This window comes from Paralichthys olivaceus, chromosome 24 (genome assembly GCF_024713975.1).
Source record: "Paralichthys olivaceus isolate ysfri-2021 chromosome 24, ASM2471397v2, whole genome shotgun sequence".
NCBI lineage: Eukaryota > Metazoa > Chordata > Actinopteri > Pleuronectiformes > Paralichthyidae > Paralichthys > Paralichthys olivaceus.
This window is the reverse complement of record NC_091116.1, coordinates 3499161-3518087: the sequence shown is the minus strand read 5'-3', so window position 1 is coordinate 3518087 and position 18927 is coordinate 3499161. Positions and strand designations below refer to the sequence as shown.

The following is an 18927-nucleotide window of genomic DNA, read 5'->3' as shown; positions in this document are numbered from 1 at the left end:
AATTGGCTATCTTTTCCCTTCCTTTTGAAGGGTGGTATTTATATGTATTTATTTATTTATTTATGCCCATTTAATGGTGCCATGCTTAAGGGAGTATAATCACAACAGTAGTAACATCCTACAAGCAAAGGAGATTACACAGACCTCACAAAGACAATTAAAAAGTCAGTACTGGACTCCATGAACAGCAAGTATGGAGACACCATGACTAGAGAACTGATTAATCTGGCAACTCTGCTTGACCCATGCGTCTGCACTGAATACATGAGCCAAAGTGAGAGCGAAGCCATCCAAGCCAGAGCAGTTGGACAAGTGGAATCCCTTCTATCTCTTGGAACAAGCAGAAGACACCCAACTGACCCAAGGTGCCTCCAAGAGACCAAAGAAGATCCTTGGCGGCGTTTTCAAGGGCACAGCAACAGAGAGGAAGATCACAGCTGAACAACACAGCTACTTGAACTGATATTTAAGTTTTAACAGCATTTTTATTTATTTTTATAAGCAGTGAGTGTTTACATTTTAAACTCAGGCTTGTTTGGATTGCTGCTGTTTGTGAACATTTTCACTTAAAATTTGAGATCAATTTTAAATTGTGTTTATGTTGTGCTACTTTTGTACTTACATTTGATGCTGTGTCACTGCTGCTGTTGCACTATAATGCTACTACTGCTCCCACCTTGTGGCAATAGATCTACACTGCCGTCATAATTCATCAATGACAGTAGCTCATTGGAATAGAATTATGGAAAATTCCCTTTGTTTGCACTGCTGCCTGCAAGCAGCAATCACCAATAAACTGTGTTTAGTAATTATTTTTATATTGTCATACATATCGTTATCGCAAATGTCACTGAAATATCGTGATATAATTTTGAGGATATATCGCCCAGATGTTTGAAAGCCAACTCTCATATCTTCTATCTTTTTAAATGATTCAAGACACCTGGAAGAATGATTTTAAGCTGAATGAATCAACAGGCTCACTGAGGATAAAAGATGTCACTACAGTGTTACCTTATGAATGTGCTTTTTAATGTGAACTCCACACAGTAGTGAGATACTGTGATTACAAACCTGCTCAAATACTATCAGAGCTTGTTAAAATGGCTCCTGGTGGGAGGGACCTGACACTTATTATATCAAAGTCAACCAAATTGTATTTGTATAGCCCATATTCACAAATCACAGAGAGCCACATGTCCCCCTCCCAGGACGGACAGAAGTGCAATAGCAGCCACATGGAATAAAGAACATCAGAAAAATATTGTATTTTATAGATGTGCCTCAGTGTGGGAAATAAAAAAGCTCACCTTGTTTGCAGGAGAATGGGAGCCAGTGGACTAACCGTCCTCCAAACATTTCCTGGCTGCGGAGGGGTTTATACTTTGGGAGCCTGGTGATACATGAAACTTATCAATTAATACAAATACAATATATTTACATTACATTAGGACAATCATGTCAAATTCAGCTATATGGCACTGACCTCTCACATCATGAAGGTCATGGAGAGACTGGTATTGGCACACCTCAGACCGCTGGTGTGCCCATCACAAGACCCCCTGCAATTTGCATATCAGCCCCATGTTGGGGTTGATGATGCAATCATCTACCTGCTGCAGAAGGCCTACTCCTCCCTGGACAGACCCAACACCTCAGTCCGGATCATGTTTTTTGATTTCTCTCGCGCCTTCAACACCATCCAGCCCAGACTGCTGAAGGCCAAACTGGAGGGCACGCGGGTGAGTGCTCCCTTCATCACTTGGGTCGATGATGATGGCAGACCACAGTTTGTGAGATTACAGAATTGTGTGTCTGATCGTCTGATCAGTAACATCGGGGCCCCCCAGGGAACTGTACTGTCCCCCTTCCTCTTCACCACATACACTGCTGATTTTAAGCACTGCACTGAGTCGTGTCATCTGCAGAAGTTCTCTGATGACACGGCCATTGTGGGGTGTATTGAGGGCGGGGGGGAGGTTGAGTACAGGGACCTGGTCGACCGCTTTGTGAAGTGGTGTGGGGAGAACCGCCTGCAGCTCAACGTGGAGAAGACGAAGGAGATGGTGGTGGATTTCAGGAGGAACATGCCCCTGCCCTCTCCTGTCTGCATCGGTGGGACGGATGTGGAGGTGGTACCTGCATACAAGTACCTGGGTATCACATTGGACAATAAACTGGACTGGTCCACCCACACAGAGGCCGTCTACAAGAAGGGCCTGAGCCGGCTTTACTTCCTGAGGAGGCTCGGGTCCTTCAATGTCTGCAACAAGATGCTGCAGATGTTCTATCAGTCTGTTGTGGCGAGCACCATCTTCTTTGCTGTGGTGTCCTGGGGTGCGGGCATCAAGACAAAGGATGCCAACAGACTGAACAAAATCATAAGGAAAGCAGAGTCTGTGGTTGGCTCTAAGCTTGTCACCATGGAGGAGGTGGTGGAGAACAGGATGCTGGCAAAACTGCTGGCAATCATGGACAATCCCTCTCACCCCCTCCACAAAACACTGGACAAGCTAAAGAGCAGCTTCAGCCACAGGCTCATCCAACCCCGCTGCTCTAAGGAGCGATACAGGAAATCGTTCATTCCAACCGCAATAAGACTCTATAACTCATCTACCTCTGTCAGAGCCACCATCACAGAACTGCACTAACATACCTGTCACCCTTGCACCATGTACCCTATACTACACTACGCCCCATATACTGGAACATTTACTTCTGTGATATGTGTTAATTTAAACCATTTTCATATTACAGACCATTTTATACAATAATATTGTCTTTTGCACACCCAGTCTACATTTTCTTACACTGATAGTATATTGTATCGTCAAGTACTTATATTTATACCCTACTATATACTATATATCATATCATATTATATCATACTGTGTATATTCTCTGTATATTCTTCGTATATATAAGTCTATATACACATATTTATACATGTGTACATGTTATTATTATTATATTATTACTACTACTATTACTATTATTATTATATATACTGTTGCTGCCATTATTACTATATACTGCTATTATATTGGTATAAGTACTATCTATATAAATATATATTATGTTATATTGTATACTATATATATATATATATATATATATATATATATATACTGTACTACTATTCTTATATACTGTCTAACAATAACATTACCATCATATCATCATTACTATTACCATCATATTGCCACTGCACTACTTGTCTGCCTATTCATCTTGTGTTTCTGTTTTTGTTCTTTTTTACCTCAATGTTTTGTTTTGTTCTATTGTATTGTGTTTTGTTGTGTTCCGATACACAAGCTGCTATGACAACTTAATTTCCCTCCGGGGATGAATAAAGTAATCTATCTATCTATCTATCTATCTATATAGTCATTGTTTCAGTATCTCACGGTCAAAAATGGGTGGGCTGTGCCTGCGACCTCTTTCGCCTTCCTCGGCATCTCTGAAACAATTCAGTTCCGAAATGTCCGTCGAAATTAAGTATTCAATCAAATATAAAAAGGAAATTAAATGCATAATACAATACTTTCAAACAAGTTCTTAGTGTCTGTGTCCAGTAGATTACGAACACAGGGACAACAGAAAAGAAGGAAGGTAAGCAGAAAAGAACAGTGAGGTGGATGGTTATAAATCTATGCATCCAACATATTCTACAAGATAACAAATATTATACTGGCCCCTGTTCTTCCTCGTCACCTGTGGGCCTATAATTTGGGGTACACGTAAAGAGTTTGTGTAACTTGACTGACAGGTGTGCTTTCCCAATTTAATGCCTTTATATAGTATATATTCTCGTCTACTCTAACCCACCGTGAAAATCCAGAAGCTGTGAAGGATGCCTAAACAGAGAAACGAACAAAATATGTTCATTTCAATCATAACATACACTAGCCTGACAACCTAAACTAAATTATATAATGTACAATAAAATCTAATCCAAACTAAATTAACCTAATTTAATACAACCCTCTAAATCCTTAATAATAAATGTAATGCAAACAAGAACGTTTTTATTGGCCACACTCACGATTGATGAAGGGCTGGATGCTGAGGGTCAATGAATAGTGTCTATAAAAAAAGACAAAATCATTGGTTATTATTTTTGTTCATTATCATATGTAAACAAATGCAGGCAAGATTTTTAAAATATATTTTGCATTGAAGAAATAATTGTCTGCATTCAAATTGAGCTCTATATCATCAAATCAGTAATGATTGGATGACTAATGTGCATAACAAAGACATAAATATTACATAAACCAATCCTTTTAGCCCATTATTAAGTGGAACATAGTAAATTAAATTAAATAGAGACAGTCAAACACATATGCAGAAGCATTGACAATTGTATTGATTTAATATACACACATACAAATATTAATAATATGCATTTTCATTAATATGTTATAGCAGTGACCGTATTCGACCAACACTCACAAAGCACTGCTCAATAGCCATGAATCTGTGAGTGAAATTAAAATATGAAACCTTTATCTGCAGTGTAAAATCACATTGAACACATGAACAACACGCAACAATACAATGCTTAATCACAGAATATCGGGGCCTGTTATCAACTCAGTGCATCGATAGCTCTCACAGAGTAAAATCAAATAGATCAACATGTAAATACACATCCTCTCAATTATTTCACATCAGTTTAAGAAAACCAGCCAGCATCAAGGTCCACACTTTCCTCACACACACACACACACACACACACACACACACACACACACACACACACACACACCTCCAAATTCCATGGTCGGAAAGCAACAGAACAATTGATGATGGATGGGAGACCGCCTGGAAATACCAAGTGCTGTAAGCTTTTTAGACTTGTCTTTGCAAAGAGCAGAGGGCGCTGTTGCTGCTGCTTCAGAGGAGACAAAATTACACCTTCAGTTTATTTTTCCTGCACAATAAAACAGTTGAAGGAACTTCAGAGTGTCAATGGTCACAAAGTAGCAAAACTGTGGATTAGGGTGATGATTCTCTTTGCCGCCAGCAGATGGTGCAGTTGCTTCTGCTTCAGAGGAGACACATCTTGGAAAGAGCAGGAAAGACTGTTCATCAAAGAAAAAAAGGATACGGAACCCTCGCATCATCACTGAAGGAAGAGAGTGAGCATTCAAAAGAACATATGTAGTCAAAACACTACTTTATTCATATTTTATTAACATATCATTTTCAAAATGTCATATTTGCAGAGAGAGATGAAAGAGCAGGGAGTTTACTCTGCATCAAGGAAACAACTGGATATGAAACACTGACAATATTGCTGAAGGAAATTTTTGAAAATTGTAATGATATTTTTCTTGCAACGATACGACAAAATTGCACCTTGAGCTTGTTTTTCAGAACAATTTAACCCCCGCCCCCCCACACCTCAAGATTCCATGGTCGCAAAGCAACAGAACAATTGAGGATGGTGATGATTCACATGTATAAAGGAGGTATTGTGGCTGGAGTCTATCGCTTACGGCCATACCACCCTGAACACGCCCGATCTCGTCTGATCTCAGAAGACCACCACACTGTCATTTTCTCTCTCCCCTTAAAATTCACCACCTCCCTCGCCCCCAGAGCTCACACGGTCAACACCCGCCGCAATCTGAAATCCCTCTCTCCCTCTGCTCTCGCCTCTACTGTTCTTTCCTCACTACCATCTACAGACCAATTTTCACTAATATCTACTGAGGAAGCCTCCTCCACTCTGCTATCATCCCTCGCGAGGACAGAGAGCATCTAAAGAGGTGTCCTCTTTAGATGCTCTCTGTCCTCTCACCTCCCTACCGGCAGGATCATCTCCCCCCCTCCCTGGCTGTCTGAATCTCTGCGAACCAATAGATCGGTGCTACGAGCAGCAGAGAGAAAATGGAGAAAATCACATCATCCTGATGACCTTGCCCATTACCACCACCTCCTCTCTGACTTCACCTCAACAGTATCAGCAGCTAAATCTGCCTTCTACCTGTCAACGATCAATTCCTCTGCCTCCAACCCCAGGAAACTATTTTCCTTATTCTCTTCTCTTCTCTTCTCACCCCTCCAACTCCTCCCCCTCCTTCCTTCCTCACTGCTGATGACTTTCCAACTTACTTTACCAAGAAAGTAAAAGACATCAGCTCCTCATTTACTCCTATGCCCATCCAGAAAGCACCTCCCCCAAACCTCACCTCTGATGGCCTTACCTGCTTCAGCCCTCTCTCCTCTGAAGATGTTCTCACGCTAGTGACGTCTAACCGTGCCACTACCTGTTCCCTTGACCCGATTCCCTCCTCCCTTCTCCAAGACATCTCTCACGACACAGCTGACATCCGTCACTACAGACCTGTATCTCTTCTTTCATTCCTCTCTAAAACACTGGAACGTACAGTCTACAACCAACTGTCCTCCTATCTTTCAGAAAATGACCTCCTTGACCCTAATCAGTCAGGCTTTAGGACTGGTCACTCCACTGAGACGGCCCTCCTCACGGCGACTGAGTCGTTCTGTGCCGCCAGAGCCTCGTCCATCTCGTCAGTCCTCATTCTCCTCGGCTTATCCTCTGCGTTTGACAAAGTCAACTACCAAATCCTCCTCTCCACTCTGGCTGAACTTGGCATTGCTGACTCTGCTCTGACCTGGTTCACATCATACCTGACAAATCGCACCTTTCAGGTCACATGAAACGGCACCTTGTCCAATCCCTGCCTTCTGGAAACTGGTGTCCCTCAAAGCTCAGTATTAGGACCACTTCTGTTTTCACTATACACTAGATCACTAGGCTCTGCAATCACATCGCATGGATTCTCTTACCACTGTTATGCCGACGACACCCAACTGTTCCTCTCTTTTCCCACATACTCCTCCAGCACTCACGTTGTGACGTGCATCTCGGAATGTCTGGCAGACATCTCCGCTTGGACAGCTGCGCATCACCTCAAACTCAACCTTAGAAAACTGAACTGCTCTTCATCCCGGGGAAAGACTGCCCTCATATGGACCTGTCAGTCACTGTCGAGGATGTCACGGTATCACTTTCGTCGACGGCAAGGAACCTGGGCGTAATCCTCGACAATGGACTGTCCTGCATCCCCAACATCACTGATGTGGCCCGATCCTGCAGGTTTGCCCTCTACAATATCTGCAGGATCCGGTCTTTCCTCACAAAAGACACAACACAACTCCTGGTCCAAGTGCTGGTCATCTCCCACCTGGACTATTGCAACTCCCTCTTGGCTGTGCTCCCAGCCTCTCCCAAATTCTCCCATGTGACCCCCTCCTCCGTGACCTCCACTGGCTTCCTGTTGGGGCTTGCATCTGATTCAAGATGATGGTGCTGGCCTTCAAGGCGGTCAATGGAACTGCACCCATCTACCTCCAAACACTGGTCAGACCACATGCCCCAGCGAGAGCACTTCGTTCATCAGCTGGCCGACTGGTACCCCCATCGCTGAGAGCAAACAAAGCCCGCTCAGCGAAGTTGCGACTCTTCTCTGTTTTGGCACCTCAGTGGATGAACAAACTCCCGAACAATGTCAGGACAGCGGAATCGCTTACCTTTGTTGGTGAAAACAGACACACAAAGTTGTTGTTGAGATCAATACTCCTGATGCTTCTTCTTCAGTCAGTCCTTGAAGTTAAAAGAGAAATCGAGGAAGAGAACTGGAGATGAAGCTAAAAACAGCCCCAACATGTTCAGTGGCCACGAGGAGCATTACGTCCATAGTAGTTTAGTCCTACCATAGACAATGAATGGGAAAGTGTTCAGGGCCGTTTAGCTAAACAATCAACGGCTGCCGCGCGGGGGCCAGTCGAGAATACTGGACCAGTCCAGCAAGCCAATAGGATCGAAGCATTCTCTCTGGGTCCGTTCATTTATTTATTTATTTCCGATTCCCCAAAAGACGGGGTTCGCATCCCGATCGCGCTGTTATTGAACGTGATATTTCTGAGCAAAAAGCATTGAAAATACGTGGAGATTAACAATTAATTCTTATGACTCATGACTACTATGACCACTATATTGTTTTTATTTAAGCAGGACAAAAAGGCAGTGTGCAATATTTCAAAGAAAGTTCCAGTTTTATTTATGAACATGTGAAATAATGTATATATGACAAATGAAATAATTGGGCTGTAAGTAAAGTTTTAGAAATAATATAGATAATTTAAGACAACAATTAGATATGACAATGACACAGTACATACATAGGGAGGGGGAGTATACAGTGATAGATACAGTGCTGGTTAATATGACAAGTAGAAAACTGGTGTTTCTGGTCATGCAATAATGTTAAAGTAAGTAAAAAAATTAAGTAAAAGAAAAAAAAAAGAAAGAAAAAACTATACAGCTATATTCAGCTCAACAGAAGTCTAAAGAACCTATGATCTATAGACATATAACCTTGCAGAACAATTAACATAATAACCCAATAACATATGAACCTTTTCATGTTTACAATCTATTTACTTTCATACAGAAGACTAGACGGAAGCATTGACTTATTTACATCCAAACGATTTTTAACAACAGAGCACTAAGTACATCTGTGCAACAAAACAGTCCAAACTATGCACAAAAGATCAAGTGTCTACATACACAGTGCTGGTTAATATGACAAGTAGAAAACTGGTGTTTCTGGTCATGCAATAATGTTAAAGTAAGTAAAAAATATAAGTAAAAGAAAAAACTATACAGCTATATTCAGCTCAACAGAAGTCTAAAGAACCTATGATCTATAGACATATAACCATGCAGAACAATTAACATAATAACCTAATAACATATGAACCTTTTCATGTTTACAATCTATTTACTTTCATACAGAAGACTAGACGGAAGCATTGACTTACAAAAGATCAAGTTTCTACATACTGGCATATATACCTTTCACACATTCATACATTCAGACATTTGTAAAATAAAGAAAGAAATTTAAAAAAAAAGAACACAACAAACAAACCAAACTAGTTTCTGGTGTGTACATTTTCACGCATTCACACATAAATAAAAGAAAAAAAGAAAAGAAAAACAATATATGTACACTTTGTTTTACAACTATTAATTTGTAGTCTATTTACATATACACAGACAAAGAACCTGTACGTCTAGAGACATATACACAAGTCAAATAAGAAACATTAAGAACAATAATTAAATAAACAATAATGAAATAAAATAATGAAATAAAATCAAATAAAATGGGTCTAAACAATGGGTATACAGGGAAATCATTTCTTCCTTTCTTCCACAGTTCTTTGTCTCTCAGCCTCATAGAAAGGAGACTGCTGAAACTCGGGCCAGCTCATCTCCTTGGCCATGCCCTTATCTCTGTACAAAGAGTACACCTTTGATGGGCAATAAGATAGATAGATAGATAGATAGAGTACTTTATTCATCCCCGGAGGGAAATTAAGGTGTCATAGCAGCTTGTGTATCGGAACACAACAAAACACAATGCAATAGAACAAAACAAAACAAAACATTTAGGTAAAAAGAACAAAAACAGAAACACAAGATGAATAGGCAGACAAATAGTGCAGTGGCAATATGATGATAATAGTAATAATGATATGATGGTAATGTTATTGTTAGACAGTATATAAGAATATTAGTACAGTATATATTAATATATATATATATATAGTATACAATATAACATAATATATATTTATATAGACAGTAATTATACCAATATAATAGCAGTATATAGTAATAATGGCAGCAATAGTATATATAATAATAATAATAGTAGTAGTAGTAGTGATAATAATAATATAATAATAGCATGTACACATGTATAAATATGTGTATATAGACTTGTAAATCCGAAGAATATACAGAGAATATGCAGAGTATGATATAATATGATATGATATATAATATATAATAGGGTATAAATATCAGTACTTGACTATACAATATACTGGCAGTGTAAGAATACGTGGACTGGATGTGCAAAAGACAATATTATTGTATAAAAAGGTCTGTAATATTAAAGTGGTTTAAATTAACACACGTAGTGTAGTGCAGGGTACATGGTGCAAAGGTGACAGGTATGTTAGTGCAGTTCTGTGATGGTGGCTCTGACAGAGGGAGATGAGTTGTAGAGTCTTATTGCGGTTGGGAGGAACACATATCCTTGAATGTATTTCCCTGCCACTCCAGGGAAGCCCGTGTGAATGTGAGGGCTGTTTGGTCCCTGTTTCAGTTCCAAGCGGCAGAATCTGCAGAGGCGGACTGTTGGTTGTGGGTGTGGTTGTGGGTCTGGTTGTGGGTCTTGTCTCTTCCTCCTTCCAGGTGCTCTTGGCCCTGTCGCCAAAGCCAACCAGCTGGTCGTCCTCTGATGTGGCTGTCACCACACCCTCTCCCCTGGCCTCGTAGGCGAGGAGAGACTGGATCTCTGCAAAACTCAGAGCATAATTCACAAAGGACAGTAGACTATCCTTGCTATGCCCCTCGGGCCTGAAACGACCTGCAGCCTCCTCCTTACGCATATCCTTGACAAGGTAACATGTATAGCCAACATCATTCTCCAAAAGCCACCTGAAAGCCTTCCCTTTATACATGCCAAACTGCAGGATGTAGTCTCCTAGCACCTCCGTCCTGTCTGAGGCATCACCCCCTCTCTGACGAACCGCAGCCAGGGCATTCTGCCGCACGAGGTCCTCTCTCAGGGCAGACCTGTCCTGACGAGTGGGGTCATCCTTGATCCGTCTGGCTTCTGCAGAGGGTTCCTGTAAGAGAAATCCACCTGGTCCCTTGCGGAACACAACACTGAGCTTACCTGGGAAGAACACCGCCCTCTGCATCTTGACCTACCATAAAGTAAAAACATAAGTTTGGGTTATCTTCTATGAACTTCAGTCAAATAGTTCAGAGGGTAAAGGCAATAGTTTCTCACACCTCTGAGTCTGGGAGGAAGTACAGTGTGTGCGTGTGTGTGTGTGGGGGCTTGCAGTGAAATAGTTCATAGGGTCAAGACAATAGTTTATCACACCTCTCTGATCCTTATCTACTCACAGTGTGTGTGTGTGTGTGTGTGGGCGCGAAAACAACAGGGGGGTGGGACGGTCTTTGCAGCAGGAGTTGGAGAGCAGTTATGTGTGTGTGAGAGAGGGGGAGGGGGGGGGGTAGGAGAAGTGAATGCCTAGATCAAAGTCTTATTACACTTGATTAATACTCTCTTGACAATCTACTGCTTGTCTGAAAGTCTACTCTGGCACTACTAGTTCTGCCAAATTAATTTGAACATATTAATATCACATTTGTATTTTAAAAAAAGAGATGGTATCAATCCCTTAGTAGTACAGCTGTTTTAGTTGATGCAATATGTAGCCTAACTAGTCAGACATCTTAGGAGTAACAGATCCATGGTGTAAAGATGAGTTAACATCACGACATCAAAACCAGATACACAAAAATATGAAATGCAATCATGTTATCACGTAATTTCAACACACGTTTGTAGCGTCAGTCTCTTAGCAAGTGAGCAATGCTGAGGTAGGCTATAGTTAACTTATCAACAAAAGATTGATATAAACGGACTGACAAGACTATTTAACGTCACGTCATGAAAACTATGCATATAGCTATATAAAACGATCATGTCCATTCATACTTTGACGTGTTATTTCACCACAAATCTTCTGCGTTACCCTGCGAGTGGTGCTAGGCAACTGCTGACACGACATTACTGTCAATACCGCGCTGACGAATATATAATATTAAGCAACAACCTAAAAACCACACACAATCTCAACAAATAGCATGATGTTCATTCATTATTTAGTCCATAATTACCCCAAACTTAATTCCGGGCAGTTCTATCGCATCAACCAAGCGAATAAGCAGCAGCAGCGAACTAATGTTATCAGAAAGCAGGCTAACTTTTATGAAAATAAAACAACGTGTCTTACCTTTGACGAATGAAAATGACTTGAATGTTTGAATGATGCACAGCCCCTGTAAGAACACGTAATGACATCAACAATAGACAGTGAATATGCACGCTTTTATGACCGTCTGCCGGTTTGCCTGAAGGAAAAAAAGAAATATCGGAGGACCGAGAGTCTATAGAAAAAGTCGGAACAGCGCCACAGCCGGAAGAGTGGCCAAAAGAATATTACATCCACACTGTGGTTCAGCACTATCATTGAAATGCATGTTAAAAAGCGTTTAGGTCGGTTTAGCTAAACTTTTCTCGAGGGCCGCGCGGGAGGCCCGGGTTCGATTCCCGGCTAATGCAATAGACATTTTTTGAGACAGAAGTTGTTTCTGCCCAGTTTCAGGCTGAGGACCTTTCACGTGTTAAGAAAAGGTGATAACCACTACACTACAGACACTGACGAACAGTGAATCCCCAGGGCCTGACACTGGTAAATACACCATAACCAACCAGAGTCCCATAAGCCGTTTTCTGAGAGGAGCCAAATCTATTTGCAAAGAATTTGCTACTAGGGGTCCTTTGAGATTTCAGAAGAGAGATTCAAAACTGCGAGTGAGTGATGATTCACATGTATAAAGGAGGTATTGTGGCTGGAGTCTATCGCTTACGGCCATACCACCCTGAACACGCCCGATCTCGTCCGATCTCGGAAGCTAAGCAGGGTTGGGCCTGGTTAGTACTTGGATGGGAGACCGCCTGGGAATACCAGGTGCTGTAAGCTTTTTAGACTTTACATTGCAAAGAGCAGAGGGCGCTGTTGCTGCTGCTTCAGAGGAGACACATCTTGGAAAGAGCAGGAAAGACTATTCATCAAAGAAAAAAAGGATATGGAACCCTCGCATCATCACTGAAGGAAGAAAGTGAGCATTCAAAAGACCATATGTAGTCAAAACACTACTTTATCCGTGTCATTTCAACATGTCAGTCTCAAAATGTCATATTTGGAGAGAGCGGTGAGTTTACTCAGCATCAAGGAAAAAACAGTTTATGTAACCCTGACATAGTTAATGAAGGATATGATTGAAAATTCAAATGATTTTTTTTTGGCTTGCAATACTAGGACAAAATGACACCTTCAGTTTATTTTCCCTGCACAATAAAACAGTTGAAGGAACTCCAGAGTGTCAATGGTCACAAAGTAGCAAAACTGTGGATTAGGGTGATGATTCTCTTTGCCGCCAGCAGATGGTGCAGTTGCTTCTGCTTCAGAGGAGACACATCTTGGAAAGAGCAGGAAAGACTGTTCATCAAAGAAAAAAAAGGATACGGAACCCTCGCATCATCACTGAAGGAAGAAAGTGAGCATTCAAAAGACCATATGTAGTCAAAACACTACTTTATTCATATTTTATTAACACATCATTTTCAAAATGTCATATTTGCAGAGAGAGATGAAAGAGCAGGGAGTTTACTCTGCATCAAGGAAGCAACTGGATACGAAACACTGACAATATTGCTGAAGGAAATTTTTGAAAATTGTAATGATTTTTTTCTTGCAACGATACGACAAAATTGCGTTGTTGTTCATTGATGGGGCTGTTGGAAATTAAAAAGATAAATACAGGGAACACAAACTTATCAATGTTAGGCCTCAGTGGAAATTACTTTTCAAATTCCAGATCACTGTACAAGGCCACAACACACAATGACTTATCCTTAAGAGAACAGCGCCACCGTCCTGTCGACGTGCTTATTGCACCAATCCTCGTTAGTATAGTGGACAGTATCTCCGCCTGTCACGCGGAAGACCGGGGTTCGATTCCCCGACGGGGAGAAGCATTCTTCTTGACACTCTTCAACATCCCCCCAGAGAAGCTGCGCTCCTCTGAATTCATTGACCCACCGGTCCAGGAATCAACTCGATCTTGTCTTCACAAGGTCCTGTAGTACCTCGGCACTCTCTGTTACCCCACTCACTGTGTCTGACCACCACACTGTCACTTTCTCTCTCCCCTTAAAATTCACCACCTCCCTCGCCCCCAGAGCTCACACGGTCAACACCCGCCGCAATCTGAAATCCCTCTCTCCCTCTGCTCTCGCCTCTACTGTTCTTTCCTCACTACCATCTACAGACCAATTTTCACTAATATCTACTGAGGAAGCCTCCTCCACTCTGCTATCATCCCTCGCGAGGACAGAGAGCATCTAAAGAGGTGTCCTCTTTAGATGCTCTCTGTCCTCTCACCTCCCTACCGGCAGGATCATCTCCCCCCTCCCTGGCTGTCTGAATCTCTGCGAACCAATAGATCGGTGCTACGAGCAGCAGAGAGAAAATGGAGAAAATCACATCATCCTGATGACCTTGCCCATTACCACCACCTCCTCTCTGACTTCACCTCAACAGTATCAGCAGCTAAATCTGCCTTCTACCTGTCAACGATCAATTCCTCTGCCTCCAACCCCAGGAAACTATTTTCCTTATTCTCTTCTCTTCTCTTCTCACCCCTCCTACTCCTCCCCCTCCTTCCTTCCTCACTGCTGATGACTTTCCAACTTACTTTACCAAGAAAGTAAAAGACATCAGCTCCTCATTTACTCCTATGCCCATCCAGAAAGCACCTCCCCCAAACCTCACCTCTGATGGCCTTACCTGCTTCAGCCCTCTCTCCTCTGAAGATGTTCTCACGCTAGTGACGTCTAACCGTGCCACCACCTGTTCCCTTGACCCGATTCCCTCCTCCCTTCTCCAAGACATCTCTCACGACACAGCTGACATCCGTCACTACAGACCTGTATCTCTTCTTTCATTCCTCTCTAAAACACTGGAACGTGCAGTCTACAACCAACTGTCCTCCTATCTTACAGAAAATGACCTCCTTGACCCTAATCAGTCAGGCTTTAGGACTGGTCACTCCACTGAGACGGCCCTCCTCACGGCGACTGAGTCGTTCTGTGCCGCCAGAGCCTCGTCCATCTCGTCAGTCCTCATTCTCCTCGGCTTATCCTCTGCGTTTGACAAAGTCAACCACCAAATCCTCCTCTCCACTCTGGCTGAACTTGGCATTGCTGACTCTGCTCTGACCTGGTTCACATCATACCTGACAAATCGCACCTTTCAGGTCACATGAAACGGCACCTTGTCCAATCCCTGCCTTCTGGAAACTGGTGTCCCTCAAAGCTCAGTATTAGGACCACTTCTGTTTTCACTATACACTAGATCACTAGGCTCTGCAATCACATCGCATGGATTCTCTTACCACTGTTATGCCGACGACACCCAACTGTTCCTCTCTTTTCCCACATACTCCTCCAGCACTCACGTTGTGACGTGCATCTCGGAATGTCTGGCAGACATCTCCGCTTGGACAGCTGCGCATCACCTCAAACTCAACCTTAGAAAACTGAACTGCTCTTCATCCCGGGGAAAGACTGCCCTCATATGGACCTGTCAGTCACTGTCGAGGATGTCACGGTATCACTTTCGTCGACGGCAAGGAACCTGGGCGTAATCCTCGACAATGGACTGTCCTGCACCCCCAACATCACTGATGTGGCCCGATCCTGCAGGTTTGCCCTCTACAATATCTGCAGGATCCGGTCCTTCCTCACAAAAGACACAACACAACTCCTGGTCCAAGTGCTGGTCATCTCCCACCTGGACTATTGCAACTCCCTCTTGGCTGTACTCCCAGCCTCTCCCAAATTCTCCCATGTGACCCCCTCCTCCGTGACCTCCACTGGCTTCCTGTTGGGGCCTGCATCCGATTCAAGATGATGGTGCTGGCCTTCAAGGCGGTCAATGGAACTGCACCCATCTACCTCCAAACACTGGTCAGACCACATGCCCCAGCGAGAGCATTTCGTTCATCAGCTGGCCGACTGGTACCCCCATCGCTGAGAGCAAACAAAGCCCGCTCAGCGAAGTTGCGACTCTTCTCTGTTTTGGCACCTCAGTGGATGAACAAACTCCCGAACAATGTCAGGACAGCGGAATCGCTTACCTTTGTTGGTGAAAACAGACACATAAAGTTGTTGTTGAGATCAATACTCCTGATGCTTCTTCTTCAGTCAGTCCTTGAAGTTAAAAGAGAAATCGAGGAAGAGAACTGGAGATGAAGCTAAAAACAGCCCCAACATGTTCAGTGGCCACGAGGAGCATTACGTCCATAGTAGTTTAGTCCTACCATAGACAATGAATGGGAAAGTGTTCAGGGCCGTTTAGCTAAACTAACCACGGCTGCCGCGCGGGGGCCAGTCGAGAATACTGGACCAGTCCAGCAAGCCAATAGGATCGAAGCATTCTCTCTGGGTCCGTTCATTTATTTATTTATTTCCGATTCCCCAAAAGACGGGGTTCGCATCCCGATCGCGGTGTTATTGAACGTGATATTTCTGAGTAAAAAGCATTGAAAATACGTGGAGATTAACAATTAATTCTTAGGACTCATGACTACTATGACCACTATATTGTTTTTATTTAAGCAGGACAAAAGGGCAGTGTGCAATATTTCAAAGAAAGTTCCAGTTTTATTTATGAACATGTGAAATAATGTATATATGACAAATGAAATAATTGGGCTGTAAGTAAAGTTTTAGAAATAATATAGATAATTTAAGACAACAATTAGATATGACAATGACACAGTACATACATAGGGAGGGGGAGTATACAGTGATAGATACAGTGCTGGTTAATATGACAAGTAGAAAACTGGTGTTTCTGGTCATGCAATAATGTTAAAGTAAGTAAAAAAATTAAGTAAAAGAAAAAAAAAAGAAAGAAAAAACTATACAGCTATATTCAGCTCAACAGAAGTCTAAAGAACCTATGATCTATAGACATATAACCATGCAGAACAATTAACATAATAACCTAATAACATATGAACCTTTTCATGTTTACAATCTATTTACTTTCATACAGAAGACTAGACAGAAGCATTGACTTATTTACATCCAAACGATTTTTAACAACAGAGCACTAAGTACATCTGTACAACAAACAGTCCAAACTATGCACAAAAGATCAAGTTTCTACATACTGGCATATATACCTTTCACACATTCATACATTCAGACATTTGTAAAATAAAGAAAGAAATTTTAAAAAAAAGAACACAACAAACAAACCAAACTAGTTTCTGGTGTGTACATTTTCACGCATTCACACATAAAGAAAAGAAAAAAAGAAAAGAAAAACAATATATGTACACTTTGTTTTACAACTATTAATTTGTAGTCTATTTACATATACACAGACAAAGAACCTGTACGTCTAGAGACATATACACAAGTCAAATAAGAAACATTAAGAACAATAATTAAATAAACAATAATGAAATAAAATAATGAAATAAAATCAAATAAAATGGGTCTAAACAATGGGTATACAGGGAAATCATTTCTTCCTTTCTTCCACAGTTCTTTGTCTCTCAGCCTCATAGAAAGGAGACTGCTGAAACTCGGGCCAGCTCATCTCCTTGGCCATGCCCTTATCTCTGTACAAAGAGTACACCTTTGATGGGCAATAAGATAGATAGATAGATAGATAGAGTACTTTATTCATCCCCGGAGGGAAATTAAGGTGTCATAGCAGCTTGTGTATCGGAACACAACAAAACACAATGCAATAGAACAAAACAAAACAAAACATTTAGGTAAAAAGAACAAAACAGAAACACAAGATGAATAGGCAGACAAATAGTGCAGTGGCAATATGATGATAATAGTAATAATGATATGATGGTAATGTTATTGTTAGACAGTATATAAGAATATTAGTACAGTATATATTTATATATATATATATATAGTATACAATATAACATAATATATATTTATATAGACAGTAATTATACCAATATAATAGCAGTATATAGTAATAATGGCAGCAATAGTATATATAATAATAATAATAGTAGTAGTAGTAGTGATAATAATAATATAATAATAGCATGTACACATGTATAAATATGTGTATATAGACTTGTAAATCCGAAGAATATACAGAGAATATGCAGAGTATGATATAATATGATATGATATTTAATATATAATAGGGTATAAATATCAGTACTTGACTATACAATATACTGGCAGTGTAAGAATACGTGGACTGGATGTGCAAAAGACAATATTATTGTATAAAAAGGTCTGTAATATTAAAGTGGTTTAAATTAACACACGTAGTGTAGTGCAGGGTACATGGTGCAAAGGTGACAGGTATGTTAGTGCAGTTCTGTGATGGTGGCTCTGACAGAGGGAGATGAGTTGTAGAGTCTTATTGCGGTTGGGAGGAACACATATCCTTGAATGTATTTCCCTGCCACTCCAGGGAAGCCCGTGTGAATGTGAGGGCTGTTTGGTCCCTGTTTCAGTTCCAAGCGGCAGAATCTGCAGAGGCGGACTGTTGGTTGTGGGTGTGGTTGTGGGTCTGGTTGTGGGTCTTGTCTCTTCCTCCTTCCAGGTGCTCTTGGCCCTGTCGCCAAAGCCAACCAGCTGGTCGTCCTCTGATGTGGCTGTCACCACACCCTCTCCCCTGGCCTCGTAGGCGAGGAGAGACTGGATCTCTGCAAAACTCAGAGCATAATTCACAAAGGACAGTAGACTATCCTTGCTATGCCCCTCGGGCCTGAAACGACCTGCAGCCTCCTCCTTACGCATATCCTTGACAAGGTAACATGTATAGCCAACATCATTCTCCAAAAGCCACCTGAAAGCCTTCCCTTTATACATGCCAAACTGCAGGATGTAGTCTCCTAGCACCTCCGTCCTGTCTGAGGCATCACCCCCTCTCTGACGAACCGCAGCCAGGGCATTCTGCCGCACGAGGTCCTCTCTCAGGGCAGACCTGTCCTGACGAGTGGGGTCATCCTTGATCCGTCTGGCTTCTGCAGAGGGTTCCTGTAAGAGAAATCCACCTGGTCCCTTGCGGAACACAACACTGAGCTTACCTGGGAAGAACACCGCCCTCTGCATCTTGACCTACCATAAAGTAAAAACATAAGTTTGGGTTATCTTCTATGAACTT

At 41.8% G+C, this 18927-nt stretch overlaps 2 non-coding genes and 1 pseudogene across 2 annotated transcripts; all 3 read left to right on the top strand.

Annotated features, from left to right (window-relative positions):
- The first annotated feature begins 180 nt into the window (after nt 1-180).
- On the top strand, nt 181-16013 carry LOC138407129 (uncharacterized; annotated as a pseudogene).
- On the top strand, nt 12560-12678 carry LOC138407131 (5S ribosomal RNA). The gene has a single exon (XR_011240566.1). It is a non-coding gene; the product is annotated as a 5S ribosomal RNA (ribosomal RNA).
- Nucleotides 13660-13731, top strand: trnad-guc (transfer RNA aspartic acid (anticodon GUC)). Its single transcript has one exon. It is a non-coding gene; the product is annotated as a tRNA-Asp (tRNA).
- Nucleotides 16014-18927: the final 2914 nt, after the last annotated feature.